Genomic DNA, 25,747 nt, shown 5'->3' with positions numbered 1-25,747 from the left:
TTCAAGATTAGAGCTTGGATATTTTCTGCTGCTATCCGCTAATTAACAGTGTTTAGAGTGATAGAGTAAAAGCTTTGTCTAATGCGTAATCTATGAGCCAGCCCTGCGGTCACCAACCCGCCTGCCCAGCGTGGTGACTATGGGCAAAACTCAAGAGTTCACGCCATTTTTGTCGATGTAATTGGAGTCGGTTTTTTTTGTTTGCTAGCAAACACAATTATTATTTGTAGAAATGACATCATTGTTACAAGCTACGTGTTATATATTAAAAATCTTAAGTCGTTAGCTTAAGAAATATTTAAAGAGTAGGTATGTTTATCGTGACTACCAAAATTTTACACATCGGTCGTTTACTATTGACAAAAATATTTGGAGTTTGTTAAATATTGGCGCCGTTGAATAAACAATAGCCATACGACTGCTACGGCAAATATTCCGAAGTTAGCATATTAATAAAATATTATTACTAAGAAGTATGAAATTTATGATACGAATAAGCGCAATGAAGTAGCTGTAAATACATAATGTAAATACATAATATATAAAAAGGGCTTAGTTGACACATATATACTAGCGTTATGATTTTGGTATATTTTTCTTTTATTTCAAGTTTTTAACATATTATTACCTTTATTGTATTCAAATGGTTACGCAAATTTCAGTAATTATAATGAAACAACTTTTTCGGATTTTATCGCTGTTTATTTAGTTTTTTAAATACCCGCCGTTTCGGATAGTTTCCAGCAACCATGGTCACGGGAGGACTGAATTGTCAGACATCCTAACGTTACAAAGTTATTCGATCGAATGAAAAACTTGTTTCACTGTTATTGTATTTTAAAACATATTTACAAAAAGATAAACTGGATATTCATTGACGTAAAAGCTGCAATTCAAGGCAGTGATAACTGATAAATTCATTTAAAACTAAAAAACACACACAAAATTATTAATTCGATGGTACTCATTCGATATTTTTAAATTGATATTTAAATTTCGAAATCGATTACATGTATTGTGTGTAACAAAAATAGCTGGATATATAATAAAATAATTATCACAAAAAAAAAAAAAAAAAAAAAATTAACAAGTCGTATAGCTTAAAATAATCCTGATAGTTGTTTTCATTCATGTCATTGTTTAGGAAAAGCATGCGTTGATTTATTATTTGTTCACATAAAACAAAAGAAAAACACCTGGTTTGTTAGGTATCTATATGCTAACGAAATGTAAACTAAAACAATTGGCTTTTCATTACATTAAACATAGGAATTTAAGCAAATTACACGTAACGAAAACGCTTGATATATTGAGAACTTGACTGGCAAACGCTAATGTGTAAAAATACATTTTTCACAAATTCTTCACACTTTTCAAAGCAATAACAATGCTTCTGTTGAGTTGTTTTTGAACTAACTCGTATGTAACTCAACAAATAAAAAATAAAACATATGTGTAGTCTTTTCAAAATCCCATGACAATTTTTCAAAATGTACATCTGTTGGTGTAATCAAAGCCTTATGAGATGGGTATATGGTTTTCTTAAAGATATTTCATAGTATGTGTAGGCATGTTACACTTTTTCTTTAACAATTAGCTCGCTAACTCGGTTGACACGAGTCTCTTTGTCAAATACTTTTTGACGCCTGCCTACAATGAGACATTCAGTAACCTAACGCAAAGATCAGATATACGGTGAAAGACGAATATATAATTAATTCGTTTGTGTTCGCCGCTCGTTACATTTCGTAAATAAATAATGAAGACAATTTTATGTACACTTTCGTTTTAGAACAATCTATAATTAATTTTTACCATTTATATGAAAAATGTCCTCCTACATTTCTAGTCCTCTGTCCAAAGATTATAGTAGCGATAAGGCCGCCTCTTGCATGTGATACAACATGATTGTTTGAAATTTACTGTATTATGACTATTCCATATTAATGTGCAAAGGTGAAAAACATATATTTGGTTTTCTCTAAAAACGTACGCTATGACCTACACAAATATAACAGCACAAATAGTGAGAGTCAAATTAAATAAGTATTATCTATTTAATCGTTAATTCGAGTGTCTGAACGCACCATTATGTCACTGAAAGCCATTACAGGTTTTTCAGTCGTGTATGTCTTATTGTGAATGTGTACAAAATAACAATAATATAGTCAACTTGTGCCTCGTTTTGTAATCATTCGACAACTTTTGTGACATTTTTAGAACGATGTAAATTGATTTCACAAATGTAAATGGTTTTTGTTTTACGCGTAATTTTATTTGTTTTGGTACGTTTGTATGTAATTGTGTATTATTAAAAAAAAAAAAACTATTACACGTAAGTATTTATAGCCTAGCCGCGCCACGCGGTTCACCCGCGTAATATTCGATCCCGTGGGAATGTTAGGATAAAAAATTACCTATGTAGTGTTCTAAATCTTCAGCTATCTACGTAACAAGTTTCATTAAAATCGAATCAGTACTTTTTGCGTGAAAGAGTAACAAATACATATACATATACATCATACATACATACATACATCCTCAGAGACTTTCGCATTTATAATACACTAGCTGGTACCCGAGACTTCGTCTGCGCAGGATTAGTTAGATCTTTATACTAAAATTCGTCAAAATTGGTTCTGTGACATAAAAATCAATTTGTTACTACCAAAAAAAATGTGCATTAGAAATATATTATCAACTTTTATTGTATTTCCGGTTTACTCTTTTTGCGATAATAGTTTGCTCATAAAAGATATATGCAGTCGCGGACTTTTTTGTAAGACTAATTAAGATAAACATTTCTCTTATACATTATATACGTGTAAACTCCACAGTTTTTACATTGTACGCCAGGATAACTCGCAGATGGCAGTTTTTTTTTTTACTTACTTGACCATTATCATTATATTTTGGATAATTCACACTATCTTTAAAAATTATAGCCTATGTGTTATTCTAATGTATAAGCTATATTATTGTAAACTTTCATTAAAATTCATTCGGTAGTTTTTGCGTGAAAGAGGAAAGAACATCCATACATCCATACATCTATACATCCAAACATACAAACTTTCACGTTTCTAATATTAGTAGGATATGACTAGAATGTATTTATATATCTTAAAGAAATATTTGAGTATGATTTGAAAAAAGTTTTTTGAGTTTTGTATGCAGATAGTGTCCAATCAAAATTATGATTAGCCGTTATATATTTCTCCGACTACGGCGAAGCCACAAGGAGAGTTATAATTTTAGCAGTCTATGTATGTATATATATATGTTGCAGTCAGAACTCTTAACCAGTCAAAAGTACTATTGACTAGCGAAATCAGTCAAAAGTACTTTTGACTGGACAAGTTGGTCAAAAGTGGTTTTGACTGAAATTTATTGGTTATTAGTACTTTTGACTGCAAATTCGCGGTTAAAAATACTTTTGAGTGACGCTCTCCGTCAAAAGTAGTTTTAACTGCAAAAAAGCGTCAGTTAAAAGCACTATTAACTCGTTAGATGTGAATAAATTTAGTCAAATGATCCTGATAAACCATAATAAATTTATGCCCGCGATCTTCTTGTGACTGCATGTCAATCAGATCGACTTGGCAGCGGCTGTTCATTTCAGTGTGCAGGATCGGTTTCTAAACCTGACCCATCCTTTTCTTGCTTTTTTTCCTTTGGCATACTTCGCACATTGATAAATATATATTAATCATTTCTTTTGTAACATTAGCGTACTTTTTTGCCGTTTCGTTCTTAAGTTTATCGCGACCACCATGCCCTATAGAAATATGAGCAGCATCAATAATGTCGTAGATTTCCTCAGCCGGCAAAAATATTTACAGGTTCTGTGTTTGTAACTAATTTTTTTATACCACAAACTTAAATGTGTTAAAGCGTTGTAGCCTACTGTACTGTAATGGTGTTTCCTTTTTCATTAAATTTCGCGTCTTCCACATCCATTGCAAACTTTTCAAATTTTTCTTTTGTAATCACATTGAAATTACTATCTTTAATATCTTCCATCGCTAAAATTCTTTGCAAAAAGCCTTCTTTCTTTTTGTAGTCACTCATTTTTGTTCTAATATCAGCACGTTCTCCACTAATAATGAGTAATATAGAAGTTTATATGTGCGATTGTCGTTATTTTTATCGACCACCTTAACTTTTTAAGAGTTTTGACTGATACAACCAGTCAAAACCACTTTTGACGGAATCATTTAGTCAAAAGTACTTTTAACCAGCTCCATTGGGCAAAAGTACTTTTAACTGTTATTTTAGTCAAAAGTATTATTGACTAAAGCAAACGGTCAAAAGTACTTCTGACTGATTTTGCTAGTCAATAGTGCTTTTGACTGGTTAAGAGTTTTGACTGCAACATATATATGTATATATATTCATCTGTTTTCTCATATATTCCAATTTCTAAACTACTTGTCATATTAAGACGAATTAGGTGTCATTAGAACCCTCTTAATTGTTCGCTGGTGTGGTGGATTATGTTACCCTCTGAAGGACTTAAAGTGATATACCTACGTAACTTTTTTTCGTAGTCGGGTTTGGTTTTATAACTTACATTTTCTTCTTTTCTTTATTCAAATTAAATTAAATATTTTTATGGCTTATATAAACATTCGTAATGAGCGGGATCGAAAGCACTACTAGAACAACAGCAATGTTCTGTGATTGCTGTGCTAATACGTCCCCAAACGGTCGTTAAACGGGACAATGATGTTTTTTGTGTTGATTAATTAAACAAAATACATATTTAATGCTTGTTATTAAGTAACAAATGGCCGTGTCTCCTTTACAATAAAATAACACCACAACCCATTGTAAGACGTAAAATAAAACAAGTACACGGCTATCTGATTAAGAGTCAGCGTCATTAGAGCGATACGTCTTGAACAATAATGACTATCATTTACTTGTCACATTCCGTCGAAAATCACGAGACCTAACAGCCATCGATGTTAAAACGATAACGTTCTATATTTCACGAGTTTTAAAGGAGATGGAACCTTTTCAAATTTAAGGATATGTCGCTTGAGTCTTTGTTCGATTGAGTTGTGTTAATCTTGATTTTGATAAGAAAACGACTCGCTGGAGAGTCATAAAGAGTGCTCCTTTGTCCGTCTGTCAATCATTGATCGATGAAAACGACAGCTCCGTGTATGGTATGTGTGCGATGTTGATATATTCCGTTTGATGCAAACCTGTAGCTGTTGGTCACCGTGGCTTTACTTGTAGTTTTCTTAATCCCATGGAAATTTTTGTGTTATAGCTAATGCCTTAATCGGTGTTTTCTACTATCTACACACCAAGTTTAATTGGAAACGTTTTCATATAATATGGTTTTAGAGTGAGTTATAAACTCATAACTTTTTAATATTTATAAGTGTAACGTTGGTTGTATTGTGATTAATATTAAAAAACTAGCTCACCCGGCGAACTTCGTATCGCCTAACACAAACTTTATCGTATGGTATTAAAGTTCAAATTGACTTTTAAGTATTATCACAAATCTTTTGTATGGGAGTATAGAAAAGTGTTGTTTTTAGACTTTTTCAGGAAATTTGAAATTTTTTTTTTGAATTTTTCTCTCCGTAAGAACCATCCTCGTACTTCAAGGAATATTTTAAAAAAAGAATTAGCGAAATCGGTCCAACCGTTCTCGAGGTTTGCGCTTAGCAACACATTCAGCGACTCATTTTTATATTATAGATATATGTATAAATGACCTCTAAAACATAACCGTAACTTTAAGTACAAAAACCGGAAATAACTTAGATTTATAATTTTCGAGCAAGTACGTTAAAATGAAGATACACCATGTTGATATAATGACCATATCTTTCCCTACTACGAAGTATGTAATATGTAAGATACAACTAATAATACGGATTTTTTTTTTAAATGGTAAAATGTAACAATGGTAAAACTACATACTAATGAAATATCATCTAATCATATAAGAGAAACCTGATTTCAAATCAAATAGGTAAGCGAATGTGAGCCCGACCCCGAATCGAACCTGCCACCCTCGCCCTCCATTGTTGTCAGTACCAGACCGTCTTGTCTACTTTAAATAAAAACTTATTATCCATCCCGCCACTATCCTTAACAAAGGATATGGACCCTAAAATGTATTTCTGGGGACGATTTGTCAAACAGTCAAATTGATAATATCGAAATTTCTATTAAGATAATGTTCGTTTATGACAAATATAACAAAATAATGCTATGATTTTAACAGACATCGTTGATATACACAGAGATTCATACAGTTGATAGTTTAGTACGGATTACATTTAGTAGATATACTGTAACATAACCTGCTCTTACAGAAATACCTTCTGTGTGGTTACGACAGTTAAGAATATAGCCACCCCCTCTCTTTCCGTGGGTGTCGTAAGAGGCGACTAAGGGATAACACAGTTCCACTACCATCTTGAAATTTAAAAAGCCGACCGATGTCGAGACAACCATCCCACTGCTGGCTTTAAAATATACAGGCCAAGGACGGGCAGCAGCGTCTTCGGTGCGACAAAGCCAGCCCTGCGGTCACCAACCCGCTTGCCTAGCGTGGTGACTATGGGCAAAACACATGAGTTCGCGCCATTATTGGCGCGCCTATGTCCAATAGTAAACTGCGATAGGCTGAAGTGTATGACAGCAAATAAACACTTACTGTTAGTTACAGGATTAACCTCCTAAGAAGAGATGTTGTGTTTGGTCTGCCACGCTCCTCCCTTGCCAGTTCGTAGACGTGCTTACTGATAATTTTGTCTGACAGACACAAGCTAATATCTGGTGTGATGTACTATGGTGAGTGTACTCTTTATATCAATAGTGTTATCACTGTCAAGAACTTAAGCCCACGACTGTTTTTAGTCGATTATGTAAGGAGGCTAATCCACTGGATAATTTTAGCTCAGGTGTATAGAAGAGCGCAACTTATAACAGTTTGGTATCTATGACGCCATATCCTCATATTCGCAGACTCTGAAAATCATCGTAGTTGCTTAGAAACTTACGAGTAAAACTCATACATAAATATTCAGACCACGAGTAACATATTGATGAAGATATCACATCACAGGTTAAATTATTACGTGACAATTGATTTATACAATGTACATATAAAAGACTACCCCCCTCAGACTTGACGTCATTATTGTTACAAATGTAACCTCTATAGATGGGTTGTCTGTAAGAAATCACTAGAACAGAACAGAAGATAGAACGCATAGAGATACTAATGTACAAAGGCGGTCTTATCGCTTACTAGCGATCTCTTCCAAACAACCTTTCGAAATAGGAAAATATGCATTGAAAAGGTAGGTGCATCAGCGCAATTACCTGTATAATTTGTAAATAAAACATTATGCATGCAAACATGGTGCAACATGCACTATCCAGTGATAAGACCGCCTTTGCACTTTATTCAGTATGCTTTTTCTTTTGTTTCTTTTTAATGTACTTGTAAGTGTGCAATAAAGTATAAATACATAAATAAAAAAATAATTTCGTGCTTAGATGCTTTTCCACTAGGGCAACTAATTCCGTATTAGTAAAAAAATATATTTATTTATTATTTTACACTTTATTGTACACCAAACAAATAAAATAAACAAGCAACATTAGCCATAATTTGTAGAAAAAAAAAATGTACAAAAGGCGGCCTTATTGTCCTTATTGCTTAAAAGCAATCTCTTCCAGGCAACCTTAGGGCAAAGGAGATGATATATTGACAGTGTAGGTGTAGAGTTTAATTTTATAACAAAAATAATAGGAAACAACTCAATAAACAGACGTACATATTTACATAGATAGTTTTTACATAGTTTGATTACATAATATACATTTAGTTCAAAGTACATTTATTCAAGTCTTGTAGTATGGTTTATTTAATAACACTTATATGTTCTAAGAACGGCTTTGGCATCATAAATGCCAGTACCGAAGATGAATATAAATGACAACGCGTTGGCGCAGCGGTCAAAGCACTGGCTGTTGCGCTGGCGGTCGCGGGTTCGATCCCCGCTCACGACAGACATTTGTATTGGCCCTATAAATGATTGTCGTGGTCTGGGCGTTTGTGATTGTGTTTCCGGAAAATCCTACTAGGGACCGTTGAGTGTGTAACGTTTATTTATTTATTATTATTATTTATTAAATTTGTGAAACAAAATATTTCCTAATTTGTATGATTTTATTTTTGTGTTATACTCATTATAGACGGCGCCACGGTCGCTTAGACCGAATATAAAATCATTATATCAAAAATTTTGATCTAGCGAGTACATCGTTCAATAGCCTTAATTGGCTAGAGCACCGACACGGTCAGCCGGAGGTGCAGGTTCGATCCCCGCTGGAACGGTCGATTTTTGATATGATATTAACTTTCAGCACTTGTCATTGGCAAAATCATCGGCGAAAAGCTGATGGAGCCATAGTCTTTACAGAAGAAGAAGAAGAAGAAGATACGATATTAAAAAATGTTTAAAATATTTCCTGCAAAAGTTCAAAGTTATTGGTCAAAATTAGATTTCAAGATGGCCCTTCTCATTGAACGTTTAATTGCTAATAGATTGATTATTGAAAGATGATCATTTCATTTATCACAGACTAGTAAGGTTGAATTGTAAACAATACAAATGTCTATAATTATATACCTTTAAGAATATGTCTAGATGGTATCACATGTTTTATGAGTATTTTTCAGCTATTATATAATATTTATAATGGTTACGATAACCCTATTAATGCTACGTGTAATTTTTTCACAGTAAGATGTTGTAAGGTTCCATAGTTCTATAGTAAAGATTTAGAGACTACACTCGTGTCGTCCTCTATCCCGACATAATGGTGCAAGTCGTTAATATCATCCGCAAATAAATAGTTAAATATTTTTACGAGAGATCGCTCGTAAAACTTGATTGAAATCGCGATTAATAACTACACAACAATGGGAGAACTTATTGGCGACTAAGCGTGTTATGGGTGTATTTTATGATCTACGCTAGGTAAAGGTATGAAATTGATTTTTTTAATTATCCCTTCGCACTATTATACTTAAGAGATCTGAGAACTCAAATATAAATAATACGAAACAGAAAATCATAGTTATAAAAATAATAATATTTGTTTAAAAATGAAGTCAATAATTTGAAATCTATTTAGATTCAAATGTTCACAAAACACGTCACGCTCTCGTCAAAAACATATAAATACATGTCATAACGATTTAATATCAAAGTATTTCACTTACCCTACAAATCGATATTCTTCCCCATTGTCGAATATAGCATGGGAATTTCAATCAGGGACCTTAAAGTAACACGGATAGAAACAGTGATCCACTAACAATAGCCACCTGAACCCTTCCCTTAAAGAAAATTTATTAACTGGTTTCAAATAATACGTATTTAAAATACATGTGTCCGTGCGTACGTGAATACATTATTGATATTATATGATAGTTTATTTTAGCCGACATTGTTACGAAGTCTTAGAAAACATTTTTTCGTTTTGTAGCGGTGGCGTCGGAAGGGTTGACCGTTTTCAGACGTACGCTTTTGTGACAGCCGGGTGTCGGAGGACGAGAAATCGAACAAAACAAATTGCTAGGGATTTTGGTCTGAGTCGTTAGTTCGGGTCATCGGCCCCGATGCGATTTGGGACAACTTTTGACGGGGTGTCAGTTTTTATTATTAACATTGATTGACAAGCTCGGCCAACGTCTGTTTCGAAATTCGAAAAATACTTTTCACAGTCAAACTAAGTCAGCTTTTTCTAAATCCTTTTCCTGTAAATTTTTATAGACGGAACGAAAATGTGGTATGTATAAAATTCATTGAATATGTTAACTGGTTAAGCGGTTTTCATTTCCATGTTATTTTATAGTAAAAAAAATGACCAAAGTACAATTCAGGATGTGACAAAATATGAAATTAATCAATGCAATTCAATATTACGGACCTACTTTAAATAATATTAACTTTTGCGTTATTTCGGTAAAATATGAAACGGGTTCAGTCCGTCTTAATGTCGAGCTTTGTTGGAAGATCACACATCAATATTTAACAGCGCGCCCGTTTTCTAAGAACGCTACTGATGTTACACACACAAATAATATCGAATTCGTGTTTGTATGTCTGTTTAGCGCTCGTGTATTGTTCGGGGTATGGCAGCTTGTTTGGACGTGATAATTAAAGATAAAGAGGACTAAGAAAGAGCTACAGAATTTAGAACACCAATCCAGTTACGCATTCTTTCGAATGAAATAGGTATTTAAAAATATTGTTCCAATTTACGTTACGTTTTGTTTGAGTCGGAACTTTAAGTAAAGGTACATATGAACTTACAGCATCTATTGGTGTGTTTTATGACGCATCTTTATAGACATATTTTACTTTTATTTGATATTTTGATATTTTAGATATTTTTTTTAAAATTCGAATTACTTAAATACTTTATAAAGAAGTTGCCAGTAGGTAAGATCCGTTTTTATCGTGACAGTACTGATTAGACTGTAGTTCTTTATGTTTTCACAACTGGCAATTTGACGAGCTATTTAAATTATGGTTGAAGGATATAGAATATAGATGACTATCCAGGTCATAAAAAAAAAAATGCTTAAACAAGTCTACTTATGGCGAGTTTCAAAATGTAAATTTGTCATTAGACAATCTACATTAATGGAACACAACCCACAGTACTATTACTTAAAGTTTAATAAGGATTAAAATATATGATTTGCCTTTCATACTTACAATTATAAATAAATAAAATATATCTTACGAGTATAACATCACGGTCGCCTGTTCCTATGGTGAGCAACTTAATGCTTGTGTTACAGGTTACAGCCGACTGTTATACTAATTTTTTTTTTACAATTACAGCGTCTTTCTTGCTAGTTCAATGAAAAGGCGTTTGAACGCGATCTTTTCGAAAGTGTTAATATGTTCAAACAGTGATCATAGTCCCACTTAGTGGGTGCAACGCTTCCCAGAATGGTAAGTTGGGAGTTTGTGAAAATAAAGAAGAACTTTCATGGTACAGGCCACCGGAATAAACACTTTATGGAGACTGATTTGAGCTATGAAGTCTACAATTTTTTGAACTGAGTTTGGATTCTCGACCTTATAAATCTTCATTGTATCTTCTCAATTTTATGTGATTTGATATTGGTATATATTTCATAATTTCTAGTGTGGTTGTCTGTTGTGGGACAACGGTAAATGGAAGGAGATCGCTAAAAGTTATGTTTATTACAAGTTATTTCATAACGGCCTATTTATTATGTCTGTATTCATTCATTCTAAGTTCCCTAAAATGTCGGTACTATTGCAAGCGCAATCACAAATAGCCATTACTTGTAATAATCATCAAACGATCTCGTCAATAACACATTTCGGTTGTTCGGTTCGGTGTTAGTTACGTGTAAAAGCTATAAAGATAACACAACTCTACGCATCCAAAATTCCAGAGCAATGTTCCTGGCATAGTCCATTACTTAAACAAACCCGGTCTGTGTGCAGTGCCACCACTTCGCACCCACGTGACTGTCTGTCCCATTCTCTGCGAACACAGGACCTATTATGTGTATTAGCGTTACAATGTTTATCGATTGATCCAATTTAAGAATGATTCCATAGCACATTATTTTAGCGTATAATTGTTGTTTCAGAGTAATCGTTAAGTATATTATTATAAACTTTAAGAGTTTGTTCTATCAGTCAAACGTTAAGATTTCTTTTTTTTAACAAAAAACTGACTGTTTTTTGCGGAAAGTATATGCGTAGCAATAACATTTACTAGTTGAATCTAATCTTCTTTTATATAGAATTCTCGTGTCACATGTCACAATGTTAGTTACCATACTCCCCCGAAACGGCTGGACCAATTTTTATCAAATTTTGTGTGCATATCGGGTAGGTTTGAGAATCGGCAAACATTTATTTTTCATTTCCCTAAATGATAAAGGTCTAAATATTTTTTAACAATTTTTTTTTATTTTTATTTTATTATGATTTGGCATTGAAAATACACACAACTCTAAATTTTCACAATTCTACGACCATCGCTTATTTTTTTAAATAGTGTTTAGCGGCAAAATAACGTTTGAACATTAATTATAATATAGATGAATAATTCGTTAGTTTATTCCCGCCAGCATCTTTTGGTCAATATTGGGAGCCGAACTGTACCACACTAGCATATAAACTTACCGATGGCGTGAACTGCGCTGGGTGTAGGCGTCTTCCTATGCGAAGCTCGACAAAGTCTAGTGGTTACACATGTTACAGTATGTACATGTATTTCTACTGGCGTGAACTCAGGTGTGTAACCCATAGTCACCACGCTGGGCAGGCGGGTTGGTGACCGCAGGGCTGGCTTTGTCGCACCGAACTCTGCTGTCCGTCTTCGGCCTATGTATTTCAAAGTCGCCTCTTACGACACTCATGAGAAGAGAGGGAGTGGCTATATTCTTTTCTGCCGTAACCGCACAGCCACATATGTATACATATGTACACATATGTATTTATTTATTTATTGATTTATTCTTAATGTACACCAAAATACAGACACATATAAAGAAAGATACAATAGAAGATGTACAAAGGCGATCTTATCGCTAAATAGCGATTTCTTCCAGATAACCTTTGGGTACTGGACACGATACAGTAGCAGCGGTTAGAAGTGTGCACAAATGAAGGAAGAAAAATCAATAATAAATAACGTTAAACAAAGTATTTACATATTTAATACTAAAAATATGATGATGATATAATATTATTGGTACAGTTGGCAGTGGCCAGTGACTCTGTAGTGTATACTCATTGGTATAGTCTAAACATGTTCTACCTTACGGTGTGCAAATATTAAATATTAATGTGGTTATTATACAATATTTTTAAAATTAATTGTAGATTATTTATCTTTGAATTATATATTATTAAATTATTTATAGATTATTAATATAGTAAGTACGATTCTTAGTGGGATCCTCGGTGTAATGTATAAAAAGTCATAAAGAATATCTCCAGTACACCACAACAAATAGTTGCTGTAGAAACTTCTAGTGCTTCCTAATAACAGACAAGATATTTTGTCTGTAACAACTCATTAACTGAACTGATTTTTAATGATTCTTCTGTAATAGAAACCCTACATTATTTAGAAGTAACTATAAAGTATTTGTAGTAATGAAATAGTGTCTGTAAATATTAATTTAGTTAAAACCACGGCGGAAGTTTTGTCACTGATACGTGACAAAAATGATACCAAATCGTTTGTCGGCCAATTTTAAATCTTATTTTCTTTCTACTTAGACTTAAATTTCAACAATGTGAAGTTTGACATATTTCGTGAATGCTATAATATTTGAAGAGTGTTTTTGTCAGGAAGAGCGGAGTTTACCGAACCATTTTGTTCATTTGCTGTGCTGTCTAAACCCATTGTGGAGAATATATGGGAAAGACCAGTAGCCATATTGACCGTTCTGTAGCTATGTATGATTTTATTATTTGTCAGGTTTATATGAGGCTAGGTTAAGTTAATAGAACTTTTGTGTTATTTTTAATCGACAAATAATATTATTAAAATAGTTTTATTGTTTTTATACCTATATTTTTACGCTTCAGATTGTTATATCTCACTGCTGGGCATAAGCCTCTCTCCCCATGTAGCTAGAGATTAATCCACCACGCTGCTCCATTGCGGGTTGGCGAATATATATCCAACAATATGATTAACGATCGCTATCGGGTATTTATGATAACAACCGGGGCCGACGGCTTAACGTGCTCTCCGAGGCACGGGTTTTATACCTATATATATAGACTGACAACATTTTAAGAGTTTACAAAGTTCAATACGTGTTTTCTATTTCGTTTATTAAATTTTAATTATATTTTTTTGTAATATTAGGAGTTTTATATCGATAATAATGTGAGATTGGTATGTGTCTCTATTTACTACAAAATTTGTATACAAATATAAATATGATATTAAAATTGCAGGAAGGCCTATTTGCGATATTGCAAATTGCTACGTTTAGTAATTACTAAGACACAATTATACCGTACTTAAAGCAACAAATAGATGTAGGAATGTAGACGTAAAAACATTATGTTATAACGTTTGTAAGAAATATTAAAAGGAAGAGAACTATAGAAGTCAAAACGGTAAAACCTATCGGCTAAACTTTTAATACCTATTACAAAATCAAAATCAAAATAAGCTTTATTCAAATAGGCTCCAAGAGCACTTTCGAATCGTCATTTAACAAATTAAAACTTTAAAAATAAATTATCATATTAGTAGAAGTTAAGCTACCACCGATTCGGAATGTAGATTCTGCAGAGAAGAATCAGCAAGAAACTCCGCAGTTACTCTTTTGAAAAATAATATAAAAACTGTGTTTTAGTACAAAATTAGTAACATGTCGCATAAAATACAGCGTCACTAAGTCACACATCTTTATCAATTATGTAATCCTGCACCGAATAATAAGCTTTATCTATTATTATTTTTTATATAAAAACTTTAAATTTAATATACAAAAACATTAATCTCAATTTCATAATGTATTTAACTTTTTATCATATAGTAAATGTATATTTCCACTTCATTGTATGAATAATAATTTAGTGAAGAGCTTATAATATCCCATCAAAGAGGAAATCACGACTCCAGTTGCTACGTGTCAAGTCTATTTGTCCATAAGCAACGATAGCACGGTTCTTATTTGTATTTAAAACTATCGTATATAATATATTATTTAGTTATTATCATCATCATCATCATCACTTCAGCCTAATATAGTCCACTGCTGGACATAGTCCTCCACAAGTTCGCACCAAAAATGGAGTGAACTCACGTGTGTCGCCCATAGTCACCACGCTGGGCAGGCGGGTTGGTGGCCGCAGGGCTGCCTTTGTCGCACCGAAGACGCTGCTGCCCGTCTTCAGCCTGTATTTCAAACCCAGCAGTGAGATGGTTATCCCGCCATCAGTCGGCTTTTTAAGTTCCAAGGCGGTAGTGGAACTGTTTTATCCCTTAGTCGCCTCTTACGACACCCACGGGAAGAGAAGGTGACTATATTCTTAATGCCGTAACCACACAGAAAAGTTAAGTTATTATATAATGTTATAACAGGATGAGATGAGCCGGTCCACTAAAGCCACATCAAACACACGAAACTTTTATCTACAATAGAGTATGTTTAAATTAGTCTTCATATGTTTGTTTTGGGCTGGATGAGGATTCCGGAAGACCGGGATGTGTGGCGCGAACTTGGGGAGGCCTATGTCCAGCAGTGGACTGCGATAGGCTGAAGTGCTTAAAGACTAAGTCATAGCTTAACAATATCTACATTAATATTATAAAGAGGAAAGACTTGATTGTTTGTTTATTTGTACTGAATGGGCTCCGAAACTACTGAACTGATTTGAAAAATTCTTTCACTGTTGGGAAGCTATCCGTGGGTGACATAGACTATATTATATTTAAAAAAAAAATTAGGCAAAAAATATATTTTGAAATTTTTGTTAAATATCCGTGCGATGCGGGGAGATGCTAGTAGCCTATGAAGTTACTGAACAGGGCCTTTTCAAGTTTGTGTCCCAAAAAGTTTTATTTTTGTTGTTTAGTTCTGGTCTACTTAATAATATATCTATAATTAAAAAAAATGTAATAAAATAATTCGACTAGCCTATTGCCCCTACTTTTTATTCCGCGGGTTGTGGGTTCGATTCCCGCCTGAGTCTGGGTGTTATATTTCAAATTATACATACATGTTTTATTTCTATGTACATTTATGAAAAAAGATATGTCACTGTAAATAAACTGAAAAAGTCTTTGATTTAAGTGCTAAGCTTATAGCTTTTATTTCTAAATAATTAAAATTATGACTGTTTATTTTTATGAAAAAAAAAAACAATATAACAATTACGCAAAATAAGTTACTATCGAAATTAAACAAAAGCAAACATTCTGTAGCGGTTTTAAAAAACTTAATTTTCTCAAAACACTTAACATTTATTGGCCTCTAAAGAGATGTTAAGCCTCGTAAACCGTGCAGTTTATGATGACGAGACAATAATATATAAATAATGAAAACGAACAGACGGACGCGCCGCTCGGGACTCGCGTCTCTGCGGTTTTATAGGCATATCCGAGTGAAGGAACTAAATGATGAAAAAGTAAATAGCTGTTGACTATTTATACACTTATGTATGTTTATAATATATTTGATATTTCTGAAGATTTGTGTCAAATAAAACGACTTAGTAGTACTGAGATTTCTTTATTTTATTTTGAAAACTATGTCTGCATAAACAATAAGAAACATTAATATTTTTCAAAACAAAGAAAATCTTGAAATACATGGATTAGCTCATCTATTTTTACCACAGGAACAGTCAGGTATCAAATGAAGGATGTAATTTTGTTATAATTATTTTATAATCTGAACTATTTTAGTATTTTTTATAATCTGTTATATTAACATCCGCCGGGCCGAGCCTCGTAGTGTCGGCCGAGTAGAATAGGACCACCCCCTTTCTTCCCGTGGGGGTCGTAAAAGGCTACCGAGGGATAAACCTGGCTCAAAATCATCAGTGTCCTGGAGAAGGGAAACTGCGTTTGATACCCGGAATGGGGTCTCCGTCAAGCATTCGTGGCATAGCTCTAAAATGCGAAATACTCCTGCAGCCGAACTGGCTCCACACGTGTCGACTCGTCATTCCTGTGGGCATAGCTAGTGAGGTCGAGAGGGCGGCGCAGAGTTTAGGCAACTCTGCGTTTTCCTGAAGAGTGTCCTAGGCGACACAGTGTCTTTCTGATACTGTCTAAATCGTCTGCAATAGACGGATTAAGGCCAATTATGATGATATTTACAAGAAAGGAAAATAAAGTGGCCACCGATCACGAAGAGTAGTCAATCAAAACATCTTACAAAATAAAATTAATATCCGGGAATCGCCCCTAGCAGATACATTACTAATTTCATAACTGATTGGCTAGCCGTTAGGCGTTAGGGCATAATTTATAATACAGTTTGAAACGCGTACAAAACTGTCAGCGTATCTGACAACAATGTTGGTTGATAGTTTGTAGCGGAGACGCTTTGTCCAGCTTTCCCAATCTATTATAAACCACAATAAAACAATGGGTAACTAAATTTCACATCAATGACACTAACTTTCACTGTTTAATAGCATATAGTGCTTAGGTAACAGTTTTACTGACCAGAGCTATAACTGTGTATTATGTGATCGATAAATAACATTACATAAACAGGCCGAAGACGGGCAGCAGCGTTTTCGGTGCGACAAAGCCTGCCCAGCGTGGTGGTGGCGACTATAGGCAAAGCACATGAGTTCGCGCCAACTTTGGCGCAAAATTTTGAAGGCCTATGTCCAGCAGCGGACTGTATTAGGCTGAAGTGATGATAATGATGATGATGAGCAAATAACACTGATCTGTATTTTCGTACTGAGTATACATAAGATAAGCATACACAATTAGAACCATTTCGATTTTTTCAAAATATGAAGCCGCTAGCTCATCTGGGGAAGTACGCACCTTAACTTTCTTCATTAATTTTTGTTCTAATTCAAGTATAGAAATCCACAAATATATTCAAGTTAATCTCTATAACTGCCAAAATAGCATGATTGTTTTGACCAATGTCCCTACTAATGAGACTACAACCTCAATAAAATTTTGGGGACCGTAGTAGTAAGTAGTAAGCACCTACTTATCATTAAGGCACAACTAAGAAAGACACAAAAAATAATAATTTTAAACGAGGCATAGTCTAAGCTTTACGATTTGTGAGACAAACGAATCGTTTCCTGAATATAGCAACGGCGCATAAGACGTCAGTTTTTAATCGCTCAAAGGGCTCAGGTTTTGGTTTTATACATTTACTAAGTGGTTGAATATACACAGACATGTCTGTAGGCGGACCTTGCGCGGGTTAGCGGTCTGATTTAAGACCTATTTGTCGTTCCCGCCTTGGTCCTTCGAGCTTTCAAATTTAGTGTTTTTTTTTGTAGCTTTAATGTGGAAATCTTTATGAGTTGTTGTCGCGTGGAGTTAGCGCTAATAAAATTTTAAATTTAATAGTGAAAGGCAAACGTACAGACAATTACAGTTAATACTGCTCATTAACTATGTTGACGCTACGAACGGTTCCATCCGTGTTTACTTTCGATTTCTGATCGTTTAATTAGTGCTTAGGAATTTAAAATTCTGTGAAACATAATCTAATGTTGTATATCCTAATATCTTCCTGCACCAACAAAAGGCATAACAAGGGCAAAAAAAATATATATTCAGACTGGAAGTTTCTGTCATTATAGGCACTAACAACATAGTATTTTAATGATTTAATAATCATCTCCCGCTAATATTACTTCAGCCTATTGTATTCAATGGACTGAATGGCGAGATATAGGCTTAGCTGTCTAGGACTATAGAGCCACCCCCTCTCTTCCCGTGGGTGTCGTAAGAGGCGACTAAGGGATAACACAGTTCCACTGCCACCTTTTAACTTAAAAAGCCGACCGATGGCGGGATAACCATCCAACTGCTGGCTTTGAAATACACAGGCCGAAGACGGGCAGTCATAGGAACAACTATTAGTTTTTCTTCCCATTTAATATGTATATATAATACAGGCTTACATAATGATACATAACCGATGTTATATATCAAAAGGTTTTATACAAAGTCACTTATCTGTTGATCATTTGATTTCTCATACACAGTTATACTCGCAAGCTTGTGGTTAGTTGCATTCAAACTTCCATTGCGTTTAAGTTAGTTCTACAACAGGTGAAGATTTTCATGACACATAATTATAGTTTTTTCTTGACGTATATTATAATTGTCATTTGATCAAGTAATTATTCCTTTACTAATAAGTTAGTTAAACTAAACGAGCGAAAAATAACGATGAAAAGCAACCAAGCGCGATTTGACGAATCTCCCGTGCGGTGTAGATTAATACGCCTTTATATTACATAACTCCTATAGGTACTGTCCGTTTTAGATATTTCTTAAGAAAAAACTAGTTACCTAGGTGAGCGATTGATAAGTATAATAATTGTGTTTGCAGGTAAACGAAGAAAAACCGACTTCAATTATATCGACAAGTAATATAACGTAGGTAGACGAAAAAATAGTCAAGTAAATACGCATTATCAAAGATTACTCCAAAAGTTGTAATCAGAACTCGATGAAATTTAAATGTGACCACATGATAAACATCGGCTTCGATTAAATTAAAAATTGGTACACCCAGTAAAAAGCTATGCGGATTTTTGAGAGTTTCCCTCGATTTCTCTGGGATCCCATCATCAGATTCTGGTTTTCTTATCATGGTACCAAACTAGAGATATCTCCTTCGAACAAAAAAAAAAGAATTATCAAAATCGGTTCATAAACGACGAAGTTATCCCCGAACATACATACATAAAACATATATACATATATATATATATACGGTCGAATTGAGTAAGCTCCTCCTTTTTTGAAGTTGGTTAAAAAGCCACAAGGCGCAACGCGACTAATATTTTGTGCGACGTAAATTAGCCAGACACTTGGACTTACTCGTATGTCTTGTGAGTTATGTTAGTTCAATGAATACTTCTCATCGAGTTTCCCTATTATACCATGATACTCACGTAAGACGAGGGTTAAATCAAACCAGTAATGTAGTTGTGTGAAAACATAACAATAACAAAATATCAAAACGTACATTTGCACATTTCGAACGAGCGTACAAAATACAAAAGCAAGTTACAATTTCGCATTTGTTTTTTAGTTTCGTTTGCAAACTAATTAGACCCGAACTTTTTTAAAAGAGTCCCATTGTGATGTCGAAACAAATGGACAAAGCAATGGCTCTCGTAAGCATATTGAAATATCGTCTCGTAAAATAACCCACGAGTCGTCCTATGAACCGCCAGACTTGACGTATTACTTCATTTGACTCACTCGATATACTTTTACAATTTTATATTTACTGACCATTAAGCAATCAACAACTTTAATCGTATGGCGGTAAGGTTTAAAATTGACTTGATTGATCGGTTTCGTGATTTATAAAAGTTTGTCAAGAGAGATGGTTCTGAAAAGGTTTCGACCACAAAGCAATGAGATCTGGTCGTATTGTGGAAAACAAAGAAACATTTTGATGGCGTTTGTGTGATTTAATGAACTATATTTTAAATGCAAACACGTGATGTACGGTTATGGTTTACTTTCATTCTTCAGTCAAATCTGCTTACAAAATATAGCTTAGTGTCAAAATCTAGTACACACATATAAAGTAAGATCCAATCTTAAGTCGCTTTGCAATTAAGATTCTATCTTTGTACTGATTTTGTTTTCCAATACAATAAAAAAATAAATAATAATAATTGAAAGTTGACAATGTATTTTATTTGTAGAACATTAATAAAAAATTATAATATTTACGATCTTATTTCATGTACTTTTACTTAAGCAATAAAACAATTTAAAAAGTTGTCATTGAAGACGGTTTTGTATTAAGGTTTTATGTAAATTATATAGCGCATTTTCTATCTCATTACTGTGATTAATTGCGAATAAATTAAAACTTTTGTCGTAAGCGCTAAATTTGTTGAAAAAAGAACAATGATTATTAATAATCTCGAAATAAAGTTCATTTTTCATTAACATTTAATCAAGGAACTCAAGAGCGTATGGCAGCGTAGGTCATAAAAGTTGAATTTGGTATTTTTCGTTAGATTTATTTCGACACGGCACGGGATTGCATATTTGTTCTATCATTGTTAGCGAACAAGAATATTTAAGAATAATATTATTTGAATAGCCCGTTGGCGCAGTTTGCAGTGATCCTGCTTTCCGGTGGTTGTGAGTTCAATTCCCGCCTCGAGTTTACGTGTGATATGTATATTTAATTTATTTAGAATTAAAATGTATATGTACAATATTAAACATAAATAATAATTATGTAGCTATATCAGTCGGCTGTAACGTACCTATAACATAAGTATTAAGTTACATGAAGACATTAATGGATATTAAAAAAATATATATTAAATTTGAAAAATAGCAGATTAATGTTCTGGTATTATTTATATTAGAATATTCGCTCGCTTCAGCGTGTAATATCCCACTACTGGGCATAGGACTCTTTCCTCATGTAGGAGAAGGATCAGAGCTTAATCCACTACGCTGCTCCAATGCGGGTTGGCGGATATATTCCCTACTATGAGTAACGATCGCTATCATGTGTACATGATAACAACCCCACAAGGACTGCATAAACACCCCTATTGGAATTTAATATAATAAAAATCATCACCATTCTACTACTGAACCGCAAGGCATCGCATGAGTCTGCACCGCTACCGCACCGCTGGTTGAAATCCCTCGATCACGCACTAAGCGTTTTGCTTCCTCTTTTTTAATACGCACCGCAAAAATTTGGAATACCCTTCAGTTCCGTGCTTCCGTTTTTCCAAATAATTATAACTTGGTTATCTTAAAATCAAGAGTGAATAAGCATCTACTAGGGAAGCGCGCACTATCTTAGGCTGCATCTTCACTTACCATCAGGTGAGATCGCAGTCAAGCGCTAGTCTATTATTAAAAAAAAAAAGAATAAAACACATACATGTATACATACATTGTAAATTATACACATAAATAAATATATATTTATATAATTTTTAGCGAGATTAGATTGAACAAAATAGAAGAAAGAGGAGTTCAAATAGGTAGCACAGTAAAACTAATAATAGGTATTAGTTAAATAGTGAATGTACAAAAATTATGTGGGGGGCATTCAAATGGGGTTATTCAAGTGTTTTTTAAAAATATTGCACTACATATCAGTTCATATTTATAGCAGTAAATATTGCCATTCGGATGTATAGGTGTAGTTATATTTTAAACCAATTATTTTCATACGAAATGACAATTTGTTGCTGGAAAATTTACTGTCGTGTGAAAGTTGTTACTACCAGTCCATAGTGTAGTTATTGACCAATGACAGTATCAGCTGAACCCTAGATACCGATTATGGATATGAAATTTCACTATTCTGATAAAAACTTCGTATCTTATGGAAATCTACTGAAAAAGAAAGACCAAGAGAACAGAAGTCTAATGATATATCAATACAATGTAAGCCTCAGATATCGATAATAACACTTTGCTCTGCGTGTCCAAGTCACATTCATCGCTAAATGGTAATCTTGGCTGGAGGGCATCACGGTATATACCCGTAAATCCGTCAAAGGACACTTGGTAAGCATCGCATACCCGCTGTTCGACACAGGTGACAAATGCAATTATTCTTACTTTTCCAGTTATGGTAACATTTACTTGGTTTAACATTTAAGTGATAACGGCTTAAAATTTCCTAGAAGTCTCTGACTGTTATCGTGAAATACATAACGGTATTGTTTTACGTAATCGTATAGTAGATATATTGCAATTTTTAACCGACTTCAAAAAAGGAGGAGGTTACTCAATTCGACCGTATATAATTGTTTTATGTATGTTCGGGGATAACTTCGTCGTTTATAAATCGATTTTGATAATTCTTTTTTTGTTGGAAAGAAGATATCCTTGGTGTGGTACCACGATAATGAAACCAGGATTTGATGATGGGATCCCAGAGAAATCGAGGGAAACTCTCGAAAATCATGATTTTGATGATTTTTAATTTAATCGAAAGCCGATGTTTATCATGTGGTCACATTTAAATTTCATCGATATCTGATTACAACTTTTAAAGTAATCTTTGGTAATGCGTATTTACTTGACTAATTTTTCGTCTACCTACGTTGTATTACTTGTCGATATAATTGAAGTCGGTTTTTTTTCGTTTGCCTGCAAACACAATTATTGTATTAAAAGAATAAATTAAAATAAAATAAATCATAATTTACCGAATACAAAATAAAATCGTTAACTTAATCCTGAAGGACGTACTTTATAACAGTAATGTGTTGTGATCAATACTTCACAAAGGGGTCCATGTTGCATCCCCAACAACACCACTAAACAATATGGACGATCATTTTTCCTCATTTTAGCAGATCAAAACTTAACAATAGAGATCACCATATCAACATGACCCGTGATATTCTATATCCTAACGAGATGATTTTCTAAAATCAAGAATATAGAGGTCATATATATTGGTCACATTGTTACCCTACACAATTGTTTCATAATAAAATAACAAACGTTTTGTATGGCGATTATGATTTTATACAGAGTATGTTTGGGTCTTGTATAACTTTAAATTATATTTATTTTGCGTGTTTGTATATTACTGTATATAAACTCATATAGTTACTTGAAATTTTTTAGTATAGTGTATACTTGAATATTATACAGTTTATAACACAATAAATTTAAATGATTTTTAAATGATATTAAAGACAACGGGCTATGCTTGAGGTTTCTTTCAAAGATAGAATTAGAAATGAGACTATTCGCGAGAGAACGAAAATAACCGACATAACCCACAGAATTAGCAAGTTGAAGTGGCAGTGGGCTGGTCATCTGTGTCGCAGGACCGATGGCCGTTGGAGCAGACGGGTCCTGGAGTGGAGACCGCGTCTTGGCAAACGCAGTGTAGGACATCCTCCGGCTCGCTGGGTCGACGATCTACGTAAGATTGATTGGAGGCTGGATGAGAGTTACAGAAAACCGGGATGTTTGGCGCGAACTTAGGGAGGCTTATGTCCAGCAGTGGACTGCAATAGGCTGAACTGACAACTGACTGACTGAAGATAAAATGGTTTTCCATTCATACATTCAAAGTGAATTTTCTCTACCTATCAGTTAGTCTGTATTTCGGTTAATACCTCACCAACAATTGGCGCTGTCGGTTCGAGTTAGTGTCTAAAGCGGGTTTAATTTTTTATTCATGACGTCACGATCCTCACCCTTCGCATTATATGTAAAATTATTTGAACCAGAAAATTTGTTGAGTACAGAGATTATAACAGAACAATAGTAACACAGTCGTTTATGTTTTGTAATATTTTTAGATTATTTGCGGATAGCTTCAGAGTTATCAATAGAAAGAAATAGATAGAAATTTATTATTTTATTAAATTTATTTAATAAGGATTTTAAGGCACTTTTATATTTTTAATTTTACTATAGTTAGTTGTTAAGAATTTACCATTATAATAAAAAAAGCTACCACCATCTCGGAATGTACAAATATATGTGCTAAAAGAGATGCAAGAGACTCAAAAGATTTCTTAATAAAAAAAATTTAAATTATAAATTCTATAAAACGTCCTCGCACGATAAAATACATTTCTTAAATAAGGTTTCGGTCTCTTAGTATGTATTCTATATCATACCATAAGTGTTTGGTAAATATCACTTTCGTACTTTCTTATTATTCTTTATTTTTAAACAACTAGGTCAGTAAAACAAGTGTACGGCTCGCCTGATGGTAAGCGATTATCGCAGCTTATAAACGCCTGCAACACCAGATGCATCATAAACGCGTTGCCAACCCTCAATCCCGCCTCTGGTCACCTCATACACCACAGAAACACAACACTGCTAGAAAGCTGAACTAGGGTACTTCAACTGAGGTAGGGCACAGCAGGAATTTCCTGCTCAAAATATGGAGCAGCCCGACTGGGGTAGTACCTCGACCTTACAGAAGACCAGAGCTAAATAATACTGTCCTCAAGCAGTATTGTGTTCCTGTTGGTGAGTAAGGTGACCAGAGTTCCTGGGGGGATTGCAGATTGGGTCGGCAACGCGCTTACGATGCTTCTGGTGTTGCAGGCGTCTATAAGCTACGGTAATCGCTTACCATCGGGTGAGCCGTACGCTTGTTTGTCGAACTAGTGATATAAAAAAAAGCTTTTCCCCAATCGGGCTGTTGCCGGATTTTGAGCAGAATATTTCTTGGTGTGCCCAAACTCGGCTTATAAAAAGTGTGTGATTTATTCGATATGATATCTTTCTTGTCCTATCAGAAGAACACATACAACCTTTTTAAAATAACTCACATTCAATACATCGTGACGACATTTTATATGATTGTAGCGACGTACTCATGACGTCATTTAACATCTGCAATTTCTTTTTGTTACAAACTATTTTAACGCAATGTGACACAACTATTGTGTTCTTTAAAAACTACAGATGCTTCATTGTCTGTGTGTGCTTTGAGTGACAAGTTCCATTGACTCTGAACGTTTGGTGAGGACGTGTTTACACGGGAATTAAAATACGGAATGCGAAGACCGACGTATGATATGGTTTGGGTTGTAACATATTTTCTTTACTCAATTGTTGTAAATAAGTAAAATTAAGTTAAACAAGTAAATAGAACTTAATATGTGGTTTTTATCTCAAATAAGTATACATACGCTTTAGCCTCTAATATCCCACTACTGGGCCTCATTCCCTATGCAGGAGAAGGATCAGAGCTTAATCCAACACGCTGCTCCAATGCGGGTTGGCAGATATATTCACTACTGTGAGTAACGATCGCTATCAGGTGTACATGATAACACGGGCCCGACAGCTTAACGTTCTCTCCGAGGCACGCTGGGGAGACCCACAAGGACTGCACAAACACCCAGACCAAGGCAAACATCTGTATGGCCAATACAAATGTTTGTCATATGCGGGGATCGCCAAAACCGCCAGCGTAGCAGCCACAAACCAGTGCTGTGACCGT

At 34.2% G+C, this 25,747-nt stretch overlaps 1 long non-coding RNA gene across 1 annotated transcript; it reads right to left on the bottom strand.

Moving 5' to 3' along the window:
• Nucleotides 1–10,814: 10,814 nt before the first annotated feature.
• LOC123669258 lies at nt 10,815–25,347 on the bottom strand. The gene is made up of 3 exons (XR_006745726.1): nt 25,337–25,347; nt 19,089–19,095; nt 10,815–10,880 (listed from the first exon to the last, which is right to left on the bottom strand). It is a non-coding gene; the product is annotated as an uncharacterized LOC123669258 (long non-coding RNA).
• Nucleotides 25,348–25,747: the final 400 nt, after the last annotated feature.

Source organism: Melitaea cinxia, chromosome 3, assembly GCF_905220565.1.
Source record: "Melitaea cinxia chromosome 3, ilMelCinx1.1, whole genome shotgun sequence".
In the NCBI taxonomy this organism is placed as follows: domain Eukaryota; kingdom Metazoa; phylum Arthropoda; class Insecta; order Lepidoptera; family Nymphalidae; genus Melitaea; species Melitaea cinxia.
Note: the sequence above shows the minus strand (reverse complement) of the source record. Positions and strands in the feature narration are given on the sequence as shown.